At 38.9% G+C, this 17,885-nt stretch overlaps 1 protein-coding gene across 1 annotated transcript in view; it reads right to left on the reverse strand.

The window, feature by feature from the left end:
- LOC128642450 (large neutral amino acids transporter small subunit 4-like) overlaps positions 1–17,885 on the reverse strand; it is a 152,498-nt gene that overhangs the window by 103,088 nt on the left and 31,525 nt on the right. The window lies entirely within an intron of this gene.

The raw sequence follows: 17,885 nt of genomic DNA on the forward strand, positions 1-17,885 counted from the left end.
ATAGATAGATAGATAGATAGATAGATAGATAGAGAGATAGTGAGATTTATACTGTAGATAGATAGAGATAGGTAGATAGCTAGCTAGCTCAATAGATAGATAGATAGATAGATAGATAGATAGATAGATAGATAGATAGATAGATAGACAGATGATAGTGAGATATATAGATAGATAGAGATAAGTAGATAGCTAGCAAGCTAGATAGATGATAGATAGATAGAAAACGGAATGATTTTCTTTTATACCTAATCTACATATACATTATTAACAAGGCAACACTATATAACATTGTTGTTTGTGTTTATTGTGCATAGTACTGTTTAGGTGTATGCGCCTTTATTTTCTATTAGCTGACGCTACCCTATCATACGTATTGGGGAAATTCTCTTGAGAATAATTCATCCAGCTGTTATCAGTTTACCAAATTCCTAATAACTCATGTCTGTTTTATTAATGTCTAGAATCAGGGTTGTCAAACAGGGAATTGTTTTCTAAAAAAATAAAAATAAACTATAAGGCTGCCATATTGGGTGTTTTCACTATATATGAAATATATTCTTTCCAAAATACATATGATATTTATAGGTATAACAAAAGGTATTCAATAGCTGTGAGGCCCCTTCATATGCCAGCCTTTTCAGGAGTTGGTGGGATTTTGTCCTACCTCTTTGGAGTTCTAAATCATCTAGGTATTATAGCACTTTATAAGATTTAGTACATGTATCATAACAATTATACAGTTTTTTCATCTAGGTACCAAACACCAAGTCATTGAACTTGTTTTATCTTTAAACAACAATGAAGTAGACTTGATGTTTACTTTTGAGTTTGACTCTGAAGCAATGCTCGGCATTCTGTTGACTTGTCCCTTATTTCTGGGACAGGGAGGTGAGGGGACTTGTGGGTGTGGCTGACTGCAGTTTTGTAGACGGAGCATGTCCTGTGTGTGTCATGGGCGGAGTTGGGTTAGTCGATGCAAAGAGAAATTTGGAAAGGAGCAGTTGGTGACCTTCCAACCAGTAACTAAATTAATTCAAATGGGAGTAGAGTTCAAGGGACAGGAAAACTAAATATTTCCTTTAATGATTCAGATAGAGCATACAATTTTAAACAAGTTTCCAATGTATTTCTTTTAACTAATTTACTTTGTTTTCTATGTATCCTTTATTGAAAAGCATACCTAGAGTTGATGAGGCTTGAGGCAACATTCAAATTTGAGGCTTCTCTCTTATGTTTCATTCTTATTATCTATAAAGTACAGTACTGGACTGTATACCTGGTTGTGTACAATAATTCCCCTATTTTTTCTTTTATTTTTAGATAATAATTTATGTTTTGGTCTTTCATTGTACCTAATCTCTCAATAATAATGCAAGGAAAAGAAAAGGAAAAAAAGGAGAAAGAAAGAGAGAGATAAAGAGAACATGGTGAGAGAGAGTGAAAAACAGAGAGAAGGAAGGAATAACTGAAAAGTGAGGTGGAAGGGAGAGAGAAGAGAGAAAAGAGAGTGTGAAGGAGAGAAAAGAAAGGGAAGAGAATAAAGAGAATGGTTATAGAAGGAAGAGAGGGAAGAAGGCAGAATGGACAGAGAGGGGAGAGAGAGGAAGAGACAAAGGGGTATATTTATTAAAGTGCGATGAGACATGATACTATGTATCGTATTGCTCTCCGCATTCAGCGAGGTCTGTCGGACCTGATCCACACTGTCAGATCAGGTCCGACAGACCTTTGATAAATCGGCCTCTAAGAGACAAAAGAGTAGAGTCTAGATGAGAGAGTGCAGAGGGTGGAAAGAAAAATAAATGGAAGAACAAAAGGGGGGAGACAAAGAGAGATAAAGGAGAACTAGAGTCAGAAGATAAAATAAATTGGGAGATGGGGGAGAGAGGAGGGAGAGTGGGAGAAAGGAGAGAGGGAGATTGAAGCCACAGGAGGGGGAGATAGATTGTAAAGAGAGAAGAAGAGAGGAAGTAGTAAGAGCAAGGAGAGGGAAGAAAGTGAAGTTAGTGAATTAGATAACAGAAAAAGCGGAGGGGGAGACAAAGGAGGGGGCAATAGAGAAGGGAGAGAAGAAGGAAAGAGAGACAGGAGGTAAATGAGAGAGGAAATAGTAAAGCAAGAAGAGGATGACAGGGGAGAGTGTAAGAGGAAATAAGATATGTTAATAGCAGCTCATCACCACTGGTTTCAGGGGTTACAAACAGTGCCCATTCCCCTTCTATATGTTTATTGTTGCCTTTGTCCGAGACCCCATCATAAGTGAGGCCTTAGGGGTCACCTATTTGGCCTAACACTAGGGCTGCCTATGCTAGGTAGGCTCAGGAGCTGGAAGCTAGCTGCTGATTGGTGGCTGCACATATATGCCTCTTGTCATTGGCTCACTAATGTATTCAGCTGGCTCCCAGTGGCGCATTGCTGCTCCTTTAATAAAGGATACCAGGAATAAAGCAATATTGATGATATAAGTAAGCTGGAGAGTTGCTTACAAATATATTGAATCATGAAAGAATAACTAGTAGTGGCAAACCTAAGTGCCTAAGGTGCTACTAAACACAAATGTGCTGGCACTCTGATGTCATTGGCTGAAATTGTAGTGCCTAAAGTGACATTAAAATGCAAAAGACAAAGTGCTGTAGTTTCTTGCATATGACTGTGATTAACTCCTGCATAGGGGGCTGTAATCATAGTTAATGTCAGCTGTAGAGCAGCTATACATTACTGGGAGCTAGCTGAACACATCTGGTGAGCCAATGACAAGAGGCAGATATGTGAAGCCACTAATCAGCAGCTAGCTCCCAAAAGTGCATTGCTGCTTTGGTGGGCTGAATTCCGCTGTCGGAATTCAGCATTGCACACGAGTGCTATTTTGCATTCACATGCAATCCGTGATTGGCTGTGCGTGGGCAGGAGCATGATTGGCTGTGCGTGGGCAGGAGCTGTCAATCTCCACGGTCGGACGAGTCCGGGGAGATTGAAATTCGCCACGTAAGAGGTTAGGGAATAATGACTGCTTCTTGATAAATCCTGACTGCAGGTTCTTTTGTGAGAACCGTCAGTCATAGGCAGGCAAAGCGTTTGATAAATCTACCCCAATACTTCATGCTCTCTCCGAACCATGAAGGTTTATTTATGACCTTTAATAAATTATTTTATTTTTATAAAACAAATCCCACAAAACCTGCGAAAGTTGGGAGATTTATTCCATAACATTTAAAGACTAGCTAGAGAGGTTCCTCAAATATTAATGACCATTTAGGGATAAATTTAGTCACGTTCTTTCAGATTATTTGGATTTCTGTAATTTACAATTGTTTATTCTAGGTATTTTCCAAGCCTTATAAAGTCATTGATAAAGTTGCTGAATTTGGTTTGTTTAAAAGGAATTTCCAAATATAATGATCATCAGATATGAAATCTTTTGTTTTTGTTTTCATTTTAACAGCTGAGATTTTACTTAATATCTAGATAAACCAGCTCTCTAGACCAGGGATGACCTACTGGCGGCCCGTGTGCCATACACGGCCCTTTTCTTAACAGTAATGTGTGCCAATGTTTTTGTGGTCCAAGGAAAAAGTATGATTCAGATAAAGCAGCAATTTTAAACAACTTACCAATTAACTTCTCTTTTCTAACTTACTTTGTTCTTTTGGTATCCTTTGTTGCAAAGCATACCTAGGTAGGCTCAAGAACAGCAATGTATTACTGGGAGCTAGCTGCTAATTGGCGCCTCTTGTCACTGGCTCACCTGATGTGTTCAGCTAGCTGCCAGTAGTGCAGTGCTGCTCCTACAACAACAGATACCATTATGATGCAGCAAATTTGATAACTGAAGTAAATTTGAAATTTGTTTAAAATACTTCTCCTTTTTCAAATTGCCTAATCATACAATTGCCTAATCATACAATTGCCTAATCATACAATTGCCTAATCATACAATTGCCTAATCATACATTTTATCAATAATGAAACAGTAACTTTTCTTAATGAAATAAATTTGCAGTAAAGTTTCAAAAACATCCTAAAAATAGATTATTTGAAGAAGAAACACATTTACAGCACTCATTGTTTAAATATGAAAATATGGAATTGCACTTAAAACAGTAAATTAGATGCAAAGTGAAAGTTGATTTTCTCTGTAATTTATGATTTTTAATGCATTAGTGCAATATACACAGCACACGTCCTACATACTATGCTTTCAATAACTCATATATTGTTGTGGTATGGCTTTTAACGCTGAAAAAATGGCCATTCCATCGTAATGGCCAGGAACACATATTACGTGTCGTGTCGGTATAGCTATACCGCAAGTATTCTAGCCAATAACGCAACGTCCATTCCGCACTCAAAAAAAAAAATACTTTTTTTGTGTGGGATTTTTATAGCGCAGGTATTACAGGTTGTGCGTTCAGGCTAAAAATCTTGCGTTACAGCCTATACGGACGCGATCCATACCACCATCTGAGACCAGTAGTTATGGATTTTGCGAAACAAAAATGTTTCACAAAACTCATAACTAAACTGTTACAAAGTACACTAACACCCATAAACTACCTATTAACCCCTAAACCTCTGCCCTCCTGCATTGCAAACACTATTTACAATTTATTAACCCCTAATTTGCTTCCCACCCACATCGCGACTATTAAATAAACCTAATAACCCCTAATCTGCCGCCAACCCACATCGCCAACACTATTTGAATATATTAACCCCTAATCTGCCGCTCCCCGACATCGCCGCCCTACTATTATAAAGTTATTAACCCCTTAACCTCCAGCCTCCCACATCGCCGCCACTAAATAAACCTATTAACCCACAAATCGCTGGCCCCCCACATCGCAAAACACTAAATTAAACTATTAACCCCTAAACCTAACGCCCCCATAACTTTAAATTAAGATTACAATATTACTATATTTAAATAAATAAAAACTTACCTGTGAAATAAAAATAAACCTAACATTAAACTATAAATAAGGGGTATTTAGACTAGCGGTTTATGTTAGGTGTTAGGTTCAAACTTGACTTTTTTCCCCCATAAACATCAATGAGGTTGCGTTACGGAGATTTTTCATTCGGTACTTCAGGTGTTAGGTTTTTTTCTAACACTTTCTCCCCATTGATGTCTATGGGGAAAGCGTGCACGAGCATGTCATAGCTGCCCTTGGATTTTGTGCGGTATGGAGCGTATTGCCACCATATCGCACGCACAAGGAGGCTTTTCAGTAACTCGTAATGGCAGCGATATGGAGAGTGAAATAACTCAACTTTTTGGCGTTAGTTTTGCACCCTGTTTAGGTGAATAACAGTTATTTTAATTTTCAGATACTGATATATGTATAGTATATAAGTATTATATATGTATGATTAGTGATGTCGCGAGCTGAAAATTTTCCGTTCGTGAACGCGAACATCCGCAACTGTTCGCGAACGGGCGAACCGCCATTGACTTCAATAGGCAGGCGAATTTTAAAACCCACAGGGACTCTTTCTGGCCACAATAGTGATGGAAAATTTGTTTCAAGGGGACTAACACCTGAACTGTGGCATGCCGGAGGGGGATCCATGGCAAAACTCCCACGTAAAATTACATAGTTGATGCAGAGTCTGGTTTTAATCCATAAAGGGCATAAATCACCTAACATTCCTAAATTGTTTGGAATAACGTGCTTTAAAACATCAGGTATGATGTTGTATCGATCAGGTAGTGTAAGGGTTACGCCCGCTTCACAGTGACAGACCAAACTCCCCGTTTAACGCACCGCAAACAACCGCAAACAGTCCATTTGCACAACCACGAGATAGATAGATTTGATAGATAGATAGATAGATAGATAGATAGATACATATATTAGATAGATAGATCAATAGATGCAATATACATTTGATAGATACGATAGATAGATAGATTTGATAGATAAATAGATAGATTTGATAGATATATAATTTCCCAGACAGAGAATTACAAGACGTGCGGTCTGGGCCCCATGGTAAGGTTCCCAGAGGCAGTTGCGGTGCCAGGGGACGTGTATATGGCATGGATTTTAAGAACCGGGAGATGGAAAAGGATGCTTGGTCGGTCCTCCTACTTCAAATTTGGGGCACTGCGCGTGCAATCTACTGTGCCACCAGATATGAGTGGTGTGTTAAATAGTACTATTCTGATCAGTTTAATACCTGTTACGCCCCCTATCAGGGGACGTGTATATGGCATGGATTTTAGGAACCGGGAGATGGAAAAAGATGCTTGGTCGGTCCTCCTTCTTCAAATTTGGGGCACTGCGCGTGCAATCTACTGTGCCACCAGATATGAGTGGTGTGTTAAGTAGTACTATTCTGATCAGTTTAATACCTGTTACTCCCCCTATCGGGGGACGTGTATATGGCATGGATTTTAGGAACCGGGAGATGGAAAAAGATGCTTGGTCGGTCCTCCTACTTCAAATTTGGGGCACTGCGCGTGCAATCGTGGCTGGACTTTTAGCCGACGGACATTTGTCCGACGGACATTTGGCCGAAACACAAGTGGCTGTCACAAAACAGTCCAGCCACGAGATAGATAGATTTGATAGATAGATACATAGATTAGATAGATAGATCAATAGATGCAATATACATTTGATAGATACGATAGATAGATAGATAGATAGATTTGATAGATAAATAGATAGTTTATTTGATAGATAAATAGATAGTTATAACAGATATGAGTAGTGGCACTGTGGGCAAGTGGGCCTGGCACACACGCTGGCAGGCAGGCAGGCAACTGCAATTAGATTACACTAGCAGACTGATGTTTCACAGTCCAAAAATTTGTTTTTTTTTAAATTTACACTACTGTTTGTTACACCAGATATGAGTGGTGGCACTGGGCAAGTGGACCTGGCACACACGCTGGCAGGCAGGCAACTGCAATTAGATTACACTAGCAGACTGATGTTTCACAGTCAAATTTTTTTTTTTTTAAATTTACACTAATGTTACACCAGAAATGAGTGGTGGCACTGGGCAAGTGGGCACAGTATACGCTGTGAGCCTGGCACACACGCTGGCAGGCAGGCAACTGCAATTAGATTACACTAGCAGACTGATGTTTAACAGTCAAAAAAGTTTTTTTTTTTAAATTTACACTACTGTTACAACAGATATGAGTGGTGGCACTGTGGGCAAGTGGGCCTGGCACACACGCTGGCAGGCAGGCAACTGCAATTAGATTACACTAGCAGACTGATGTTTCACAGTCAAAAAAGTTTTTTTTTTTTAAATTTACACTACTGTTTGTTACACCAGATATGAGTGGTGGCACTGGGCAAGTGGGCCTGACACACATGCTGGCAGGCAGGCAACTGCAATTAGATTACACTAGCAGACTGATGTTTCACAGTCAAAAAAGTTTTTTTTTTTAAATTTACACTACTGTTACAACAGATATGAGTGGTGGCACTGGGGGCAAGTGGGCCTGGCACACACGCTGGCAGGCAGGTAACTGCAATTAGATTACACAAGCAGACTGATGTTTCACAGTCAAAATGTTTTATTTTTTTAATTTACACTAATGTTACAACAGATATGAGTGGTGGCACTGTAGGCAAGTGGGCACAGTATACGCTGTGAGCCTGGCACACACGCTGGCAGGCAATTGCAATTAGATTACACTAGCAGACTGATGTTTAACAGTCAAAAAAGTTTTTTTTTTTAAATTTACACTACTGTTACAACAGATATGAGTGGTGGCACTGTGGGCAAGTGGGCCTGGCACACACGCTGGCAGGCAGGCAACTGCAATTAGATTACACTAGCAGACTGATGTTTAACAGTCAAAAAAGTTTTTTTTTAAAAAAATGTACACTACTGTTACAACAGATATGAGTGGTGGCACTGTGGGCAAGTGGGCCTTGCACACACGCTGGCAGGCAGGCAACTGCAATTAGATTACACAAGCAGACTGATGTTTCACAGTCAAAAAAGTTTTTTTTTTTAAATTTACACTAATGTTACACCAGATATGAGTGGTGGCACTGGGCAAGTGGGCACAGTATATGCGGTAAGCCTGTCACACATGCTGGCAGGCAACTGCAATTAGATTACACTAGCAGACTGATGTTTCACAGTCAAAAAAGTTTTTTTTTTTAATTTAGACGTGGCACTGGGCAAGTGGGCACAGTATACGCTGTGAGCCTGGCACACACGCTGGCAGGCAGGCAACTGCAATTAGATTACACTAGCAGACTGATGTTTAACAGTCAAAAAAGTTTTTTTTTTTAAATTTACACTACTGTTACAACAGATATGAGTGGTGGCACTGTGGGCAAGTGGGCCTGGCACACACGCTGGCAGGCAGGCAACTGCAATTAGATTACACTAGCAGACTGATGTTTAACAGTCAAAAAAGTTTTTTTTTTTAAAAAATGTACACTACTGTTACAACAGATATGAGTGGTGGCACTGTGGGCAAGTGGGCCTTGCACACACGCTGGCAGGCAGGCAGGCAACTGCAATTAGATTACACAAGCAGACTGATGTTTCACAGTCAAAAAAGTTTTTTTTTTAAATTTACACTAATGTTACACCAGATATGAGTGGTGGCACTGGGCAAGTGGGCACAGTATATGCGGTAAGCCTGGCACACATGCTGGCAGGCAACTGCAATTAGATTACACTAGCAGACTGATGTTTCACAGTCAAAAAAGTTTTTTTTTAAATTTACACGTGGCACTGGGCAAGTGGGCACAGTATACGCTGTGAGCCTGGCACACACGCTGGCAGGCAGGCAACTGCAATTAGATTACACTAGCAGACTGATGTTTCACAGTCAAAAAAGTTTTTTTTTTTTTAAATTTACACTACTGTCACAACAGATATGAGTGGTGGCACTGTGGGCAAGTGGGCCTTGCACACACGCTGGCAGGCAGGCAGGCAACTGCAATTAGATCACACAAGCAGACTGATGTTTCACAGTCAAAAAAGTTTTTTTTTTTTTTAAATTTACACTAATGTTTCACCAGATATGAGTGGTGGCACTGGGCAAGTGGGCACAGTATACGCTGTGAGCCTGGCACATATGCTGGCAGGCAGGCAACTGCAATTAGATTACACTAGCAGACTGATGTTTCACAGTCAAAAAAGTTTTTTTTTTTTAATTTACACTACTGTTTGTTACACCAGATATGAGTGGTGGCACTGGGCAAGTGGGCCTGGCACACATGCTGGCAGGCAGGCAACTGCAATTAGATTACACTAGCAGACTGATGTTTAACAGTCCAAAAAGTTTTTTTTTTTTAAATTTACACTACTGTTACAACAGATATGAGTGGTGGCACTGTGGGCAAGTGGGCCTGGCACACATGCTGGCAGGCAGGCAACTGCAATTAGATTACACAAGCAGACTGATGTTTCACAGTCAAAATTTTTTATTTTTTTAATTTACACTAATGTTACAACAGATATGAGTGGTGGCACTGTGGGCAAGTGGGCACAGTATACGCTGTGAGCCTGGCACACACGCTGGCAGGCAGGCAACTGCAATTAGATTACACTAGCAGACTGATGTTTAACAGTCAAAAAAGTTTTTTTTTTTTAAATTTACACTACTGTTACAACAGATATGAGTGGTGGCACTGTGGGCAAGTGGGCCTGGCACACACGCTGGCAGGCAGGCAACTGCAATTAGATTATACTAGCAGACTGATGTTTAACAGTCAAAAAAGTTTTTTTTTAAAAAAATGTACACTACTGTTACAACAGATATGAGTGGTGGCACTGTGGGCAAGTGGGCCTTGCACACACGCTGGCAGGCAGGCAACTGCAATTAGATTACACAAGCAGACTGATGTTTCACAGTCAAAATAGTTTTTTTTTTAAATTTACACTAATGTTACACCAGATATGAGTGGTGGCACTGGGCAAGTGGGCACAGTATATGCTGTAAGCCTGGCACACACGCTGGCAGGCAGGCAGGCAACTGCAATTAGATTACACTAGCAGACTGATGTTTCACAGTCAAAAAAGTTTTTTTTTTTTTAAATTTACACTACTGTCACAACAGATATGAGTGGTGGCACTGTGGGCAAGTGGGCCTTGCACACACGCTGGCAGGCAGGCAGGCAGGCAGGCAACTGCAATTAGATCAGACAAGCAGACTGATGTTTCACAGTCAAAAAAGTTTTTTTTTTTTTTAAATTTACACTAATGTTTCACCAGATATGAGTGGTGGCACTGGGCAAGTGGGCACAGTGTACGCTGTGAGCCTGGCACACATGCTGGCAGGCAGGCAACTGCAATTAGATTACACTAGCAGACTGATGTTTCACAGTCAAAAAAGTTTTTTTTTTTTAAATTTACACTACTGTTTGTTACACCAGATATGAGTGGTGGCACTGGGCAAGTGGGCCTGGCACACATGCTGGCAGGCAGGCAACTGCAATTAGATTACACTAGCAGACTGATGTTTAACAGTCAAAAAAGTTTTTTTTTTTAAATTTACACTACTGTTACAACAGATATGAGTGGTGGCACTGTGGGCAAGTGGGCCTGGCACACACGCTGGCAGGCAGGCAACTGCAATTAGATTACACAAGCAGACTGATGTTTCACAGTCAAAATTTTTTATTTTTTTAATTTACACTAATGTTACAACAGATATGAGTGGTGGCACTGTGGGCAAGTGGGCACAGTATACGCTGTGAGCCTGGCACACACGCTGGCAGGCAGGCAGGCAACTGCAATTAGATTACACTAGCAGACTGATGTTTAACAGTCAAAAAAGTTTTTTTTTTTTAAATTTACACTACTGTTACAACAGATATGAGTGGTGGCACTGTGGGCAAGTGGGCCTGGCACACACGCTGGCAGGCAGGCAACTGCAATTAGATTATACTAGCAGACTGATGTTTAACAGTCAAAAAAGTTTTTTTTAAAAAAAATGTACACTACTGTTACAACAGATATGAGTGGTGGCACTGTGGGCAAGTGGGCCTTGCACACACGCTGGCAGGCAGGCAACTGCAATTAGATTACACAAGCAGACTGATGTTTCACAGTCAAAATAGTTTTTTTTTTAAATTTACACTAATGTTACACCAGATATGAGTGGTGGCACTGGGCAAGTGGGCACAGTATATGCTGTAAGCCTGGCACACACGCTGGCAGGCAGGCAGGCAACTGCAATTAGATTACACTAGCAGACTGATGTTTCACAGTCAAAAAAGTTTTTTTTTTTAAATTTACACTAATGTTACACCAGATATGAGTGGTGGCACTGGGCAAGTGGGCACAGTATACGCTGTGAGCCTGGCACACACGCTGGCAGGCAGGCAACTGCAATTAGATTACACTAGCAGACTGATGTTTAACAGTCAAAAAAGTTTTTTTTTTTTAAATTTACACTACTGTTACAACAGATATGAGTAGTGGCACTGTGGGCAAGTGGGCCTTGCACACACGCTGGCAGGCAGGCAACTGCAATTAGATCACACAAGCAGACTGATGTTTCACAGTCAAAAAAGTTTTTTTTTTTTAAATTTACACTAATGTTTCACCAGATATGAGTGGTGGCACTGGGCAAGTGGGCACAGTATACGCTGTGAGCCTGGCACACACGCTGGCAGGCAGGCAGGCAACTGCAATTAGAATACACAGGAAAAAACAAAAAACAAAGCAGCCATAAAAAGGGCTTTTTGGGGTGCTGTCCTTACAGCAGAGATCAGATGAGTCCTTCAGGACTGTAGTGGACACTGAATACACTAGCCTAGCTATCAATTTCCCTATTAAATCAGCAGCAGCTACACTGTCCCTCCTCTCACTAAGAAAGCAGCTTCCGAATGAATCTAAAATGGCTGCTGTCCAGGAGATGGGAGGATCTGGGAGGGAGTGTCTGCTGCTGATTGGCTGGAATGTGTCTGCAGACTGTGAGATACAGGGTCAAAGTTTACTCAATGATAACGAATAGGGGGACGGATCAAACATCGCATATGTTCGCCCGCCGTTGCAAACGCGAACAAGCTATGTTCGCTGGGAACTATTCGCCGGCGAACTATTCGGGACATCACTATGTATGATATATGAGGCATACCTCGATTTATTGCGCTTCGCTTTATTGCGCTTCAAGATATTGCTCTTTTTACAAATTGAAGGTTTGTGACATCCGTGTGTCGAGCAAGTCTATTGCTCCATTTTCAACATATTTACACATATAAACACATAAATACAAATATATAAACACATAAATACACATGACTATACATATAAACACATAAATACAACATATATACACATATAAACACATAAATACAACATATATACACATATAAACACATAAATACAAATATATAAACATATAAACACATAAATACACATGACTATACATATATACACATATAAACACACAAATACAAATATATAAACATATAAACACATAAATAAACATGACTATACATATATACACATAAATACAAATATATAAACATATAAACACATAAATACACATGACTATTCATATATACACATATAAACACATAAATACAAATATATAAACATATAAACACATAAATACACATGACTATACATATATACACATATAAACACATAAATACACATGACTATACATATATACACATATAAACACATAAATACACATGACTATACATATATACACATATAAACACATAAATACAACATATATACACATATAAACACATAAATACAACATATATACACATATAAACACATAAATACAAATATATAAACATATAAACACATAAATACACATGACTATACATATATACACATATAAACACATAAATACAAATATATAAACATATAAACACATAAATACACATGACTATACATATATACACACCACCAGCAAAAAGATTATGGCTCACTGAAGTCTTAGGCATTGTTTAGCAATAAAGTATTTTTTAATTAAGATATGTACATTGTTTTTTTTAGACATAATGCTATTGCACACTACACTATAGTGTAAATATAACCTTTTATATGCAATGGGGAACTCACTTTATTGCTATATTCGCTTTATTGCAGTGGTCTTGACCAAACCCGCAATATCTCCAAGGTGCGCCTGTATATATGTTTTATGACAGATCATATTTCTACTTTGAGATAATGGCTTCCATGCTACACATAAACTCATAGGGACCGACTTATGAATGTGCGGGCGGATATTATTCGCTGCAGCGGATCATGTCCACCCCACATTGAGAAATGCAGACAGCATACGCTGTCTGCATTTATCATTGCACAAGCATTTCTAGTGAACTGCTTGTGCAATACCGCCCCCCTGCACATTCGCGGCAGGGGGTGTCAATCATCCTGATCGTATCCGATTGGGATTATTGCTGTCCGCCGACTCAGTGGTGGCAGACGATTTAAGCAGCAGCTGTCTTAGGACTGCTGCATAGTAACTCTTGTTTCTTGCAGGCCTGAAGGCTCGCGCGGAAACTGCAGCATACGCTGCGTAGTAAATCGGCACCATAGCTTCTACTTAGGGCTGCAACGCTCTGCTTTATATGGCACTGCAGCGCTCTCTAGCAGCTTGTGTGTTAAAGGGACATTCCAGTCAAAACTTCCATTTTCTAATAAAAGCTTCCCCCCGTTTTAAGTGAGAACTTTTACTGTGCATGTGCACATTAAGCATACCTAAATACTGTATGCTTCATGCACCAGCATTTTAAACAGAATGTCTGCTCAGAGAGCTATAGGTGCCTTGTATCGTGCTGGCACCAACATCTCTCTGAGCAGACATTCTGTTTAAAATGCGGGTGCATGAAGCATATTTAGATATGTTGTGCATGCATAAGCACAGTAAAAGCACACACTAAAAACAGTGACAGCTTGTAACATAGTAACATAGTAACATAGTAGATAAGGTTGAAAAAAGACTGAAGTCCATCGAGTTCAACCTATACAAATCTAAAATACTTACAAAAAGCTCCAGTTAAGCTTAAATAACCCCATTAAAATGTGACCCATTTAATACTAGCAATCATATCCATGAATTTTGTTTATATACAGAAATTTATCCAGACTATTTTTAAATGTATCTATGGTATTGGCATTCACTACCTCCTTTGGTAATGAGTTCCACAATTTTATTGCTCTTACAGTGAAAAAACGTTTCCGTTGCAGGAGATTAAATCTCCTTTCCTCCAACCTTAAATTATGACCTCTTGTCAGAACCAATTTTCTTGGAATAAAAAGAGCTTCTGCCATCTCTGTATATGGGCCTTGAATATATTTATATAAAGTAATCATGTCACCTCTCAAGCGCCTTTTTTCTAAAGAGAACAGACCCAGTTTGGCTAGCCTCTCCTCATAGGTTAATTTCTCCAATCCCCTTATTAGCTTTGTGGCCCTTCTCTGAACTTTTTCTAGTTCTGCAATATCTTTTTTAGCAATCGGTCCCCAGAACTGCACTCCAAACTCAAGGTGAGGTCTTACCAGGGCTTTATATAATGACAGAATTATGCTTTCCTCCCTTGAATCAATGCCTCTTTTAATACATGCTAGTATCTTATTAGCCTTTGAAGCCGCTGCCCTGCATTGTGCACTCATCTTTAGCTTGTTATCTATTACTACTCCCAAATCCCTTTCCTCCTGTGTTTGGCTAAGTCTTGTCCCATTTAAAAAATACATAGCCTGCTTATTTTTACTTCCAAAATGTAGAACCTTACATTTTTCCGTATTAAATCTCATTTTCCATTCACTTGCCCATAGTTCTAATTTTAGCAAATCCCTTTGCAAAGAGAGTTCATCCTGCTCTGACCTAATGACCTTACTTAACTTAGTATCATCTGCAAAAATAGAGATGTCGCTATTTAATCCTTGCTCCAAGTCATTTATAAAAATATTAAAAAGAACAGGGCCCAGTACTGATCCCTGGGGGACGCCACTGATTACCTTTGTCCAATCTGAGTATGATCCATTTACTGCTACTCGTTGCTCCCTATCTTTTATCCAGTTATTTATCCATGAGCTAACATTTTCAGCTATTCCCAGTCCCTTAATTTTGTGCATTAATCTCTCATGTGGCACTGTATCAAATGCCTTTGCAAAATCTAAGTATATCACATCAACTGATTCCCCTTTATCTATATTTTTACTTACTTCCTCGTAGAATCTAATTAGATTAGTTTGACATGATCTATTTCTCCTAAAGCCATGCTGATTAGAACTCATAATCTTGTTTACACGAATATGCTCATCAATATAATCCCTTATAATCCCTTCAAATATCTTCCCCACTATTGATGTCAGACTAACTGGTCTATAGCTTCCTGGATCATCCCTGCTTCCCTTTTTGAAGAGTGGCACCACATCAGCTTTACGCCAATCCTGGGGTACCATGCCCGAGGATAATGAGTCTTGAAAAATTAAGAGTAAAGGTTTGTCTATAACAGTGCTAAGTTCCCTTAACACCCTTGGGTGTATTCCATCTGGGCCTGGAGTTTTATTTACCTTAATATTTTTTAGTTTTTTCCTGATATCCTCTAAACAAAACCCAGTTAGTGGTATGGACTGGCATGTTCTATTCTGTTCCAAAGTATCATTCAATGGTTCCTCTCTTGTGTATACTGAAGAAAAAAACTGGTTTAGTACCTCAGCCTTCTCCCTGTCATTATTTATCATGCTACCCTCCACACATTTTAATGTACCTATATTATCCTTCTTAGATTTTTTGCTATTTATGTACTTAAAGAACCTTTTAGGGTTAGACTTAGAATCCTTGGCAATTAATTTTTCATATTCAATTTTGGCTAATTTGATTGCTTTTTTGCATGCTTTGTTACATTCCTTATAAATATTGTATGCTGAGTCTGTACTATTTTCTTTTAATAATTTAAATGCCCTACGTTTTTTCCTAATTTCTTTTAACACATTTATATTTAGCCATAACGGCTTATTTTTTTTTTGAAGCATTTTACTTAAAGTGCGCAATTTGTCATCATTCAAAAAGCATGCAATTAAAAAAGCGTTTTAATTCTCTTCTAATATAAAAATGTGCAAAATCTTTTTATATGAACACTTTTGTTCACTACTGAGCATGTGCAAGAGTTCACAGTATATACGTATATGCATTTTGTAAATGGCTGATGGCTGCCATATGACAAAGGGGCATGGAAAACGGAAGTAACTTTGGGTATCGTCAGAACATTATCTAATGCTCATTTGAAATTCAGACTTCAGTGTTATTGATCTGTCTTTTTACTATGTATTTGCTGATTTTACAACTCTACTGTATTTAATTAACCTTTAAATTTGTCTTCAGATGGGGAACTACAATAAAAAGATACTCAGTGAGACTCCAAGACACATTCACGCCCATTATCTATTTATCTATGGCTTTGTCTGCAAATAGTAAAGAGACATACAAATAAGTGGTCCTGGCCATATGTCTGCTAAATTCCCCATATCCTGTAACCAGATCAGACAGTCCTATCTCTCCAAAATGTTGTGTGAGAAGGATGGACATTTCTTCACATCCACAGAAAATCTTGCAAGAAATTGGACCAGAATACAATGCAGAAAAAGGGAAAACAAATGGCTTACAGCTCAACAAAATAGACCCAGAGAAGGAAGAAAGTCATATGAAATTACGTCTTATTTCTTTCTCCACATTGCCACGAGGGAAGGCAAAACCTGCATCCATATATTTCAGATTGCCCTTTGACTCAAGAGAATTAGTTGTGAGATGGTTAACAAGCACCAATCTTAATGATAAAATAAAACACTCTTCGTCTTCATCAACAGAAAGACCCTGGAAGACGATGGAACCAGTCTATATTTCTGCAAAGAAAAAAAAATGCAAGAAGGCTGGAGTAAACTTCATCCTAAAATTGAATGTAAGAGCACTGAATTGGTGTTTACCAGTGGAGAAAGCTAAGTAAGACAGCTGAACAAACATTCATTTCTACATAATGCCTTAAGCATGAGGTGAACCAGCCTCTTCTTTATTGAATATTTAGTGGGAGGTCTAAATCAGCCTCAAACTATACAACATATGCCAAGTGAAGTCTAAAACAGCCTCTTTCCCAGCCGCATATGTCATGTCAATATTTTCCAAACCTTCAGCCATACAAATAGTATAATATGAAGCCTAAACCAGCCTCCATTTCTACAGAATAGACCATGTGAAGCCTAAACCAGCATCCATTTGTAAAGACTATACTATGTGACTAAATCGGCTTGAATCTCTACAGATTATACTATGAGAATCTAACCCAGACTCAAACTTTACAGAATGTACCACATTAAGAGTGAACCAGCTTACATTTCTTCAGATTACAGCATGCAATATCTAAACCAGCCTGCACTTCTTAAGAAAGCCGAACCAGCATCTAGCTCTTCAGAATGTACTATGTGAAGGTTGAACCACCATGTATCTCTAGAGAATGTATCATGTGAAGTCTAAACCAGCTTCCATCTCTATAGAATGCATCATGTAAAGTCTAAGCCAGCCTCCACCTCTATAGAATACATCATGCAAAGTCTAAGCCAGTCTCCATCTCTCTAGAATGCATCATGTAAAGTCTAAACCAGCCTCCATCTCTATAGAATACATCATGTAAATTGTAAACCAGACCCATCTCTATAGAATATATCATAAAATCCTAAACCAGCCTCCATCTATTTTGAATGTATCATGAAGAGTATAAACCAGCCTCCATCTATATTGAATGTATCATGTAAAGTCTAAACCAGCCTTCATCTCTATAGAATATATAATGTAAAGTCTAAACCAGTCTCCATCTCCATAGAATATATAATGTAAAGTCAAAACCAACCTTGATCTCTATAGATCATATCATGTAAATTCTAAACCAGCCTTCAGCTCTATAGAATATATCATGAAAAGTCTAAAC

This window comes from Bombina bombina, chromosome 11, assembly GCF_027579735.1.
Source record: "Bombina bombina isolate aBomBom1 chromosome 11, aBomBom1.pri, whole genome shotgun sequence".
NCBI lineage: Eukaryota > Metazoa > Chordata > Amphibia > Anura > Bombinatoridae > Bombina > Bombina bombina.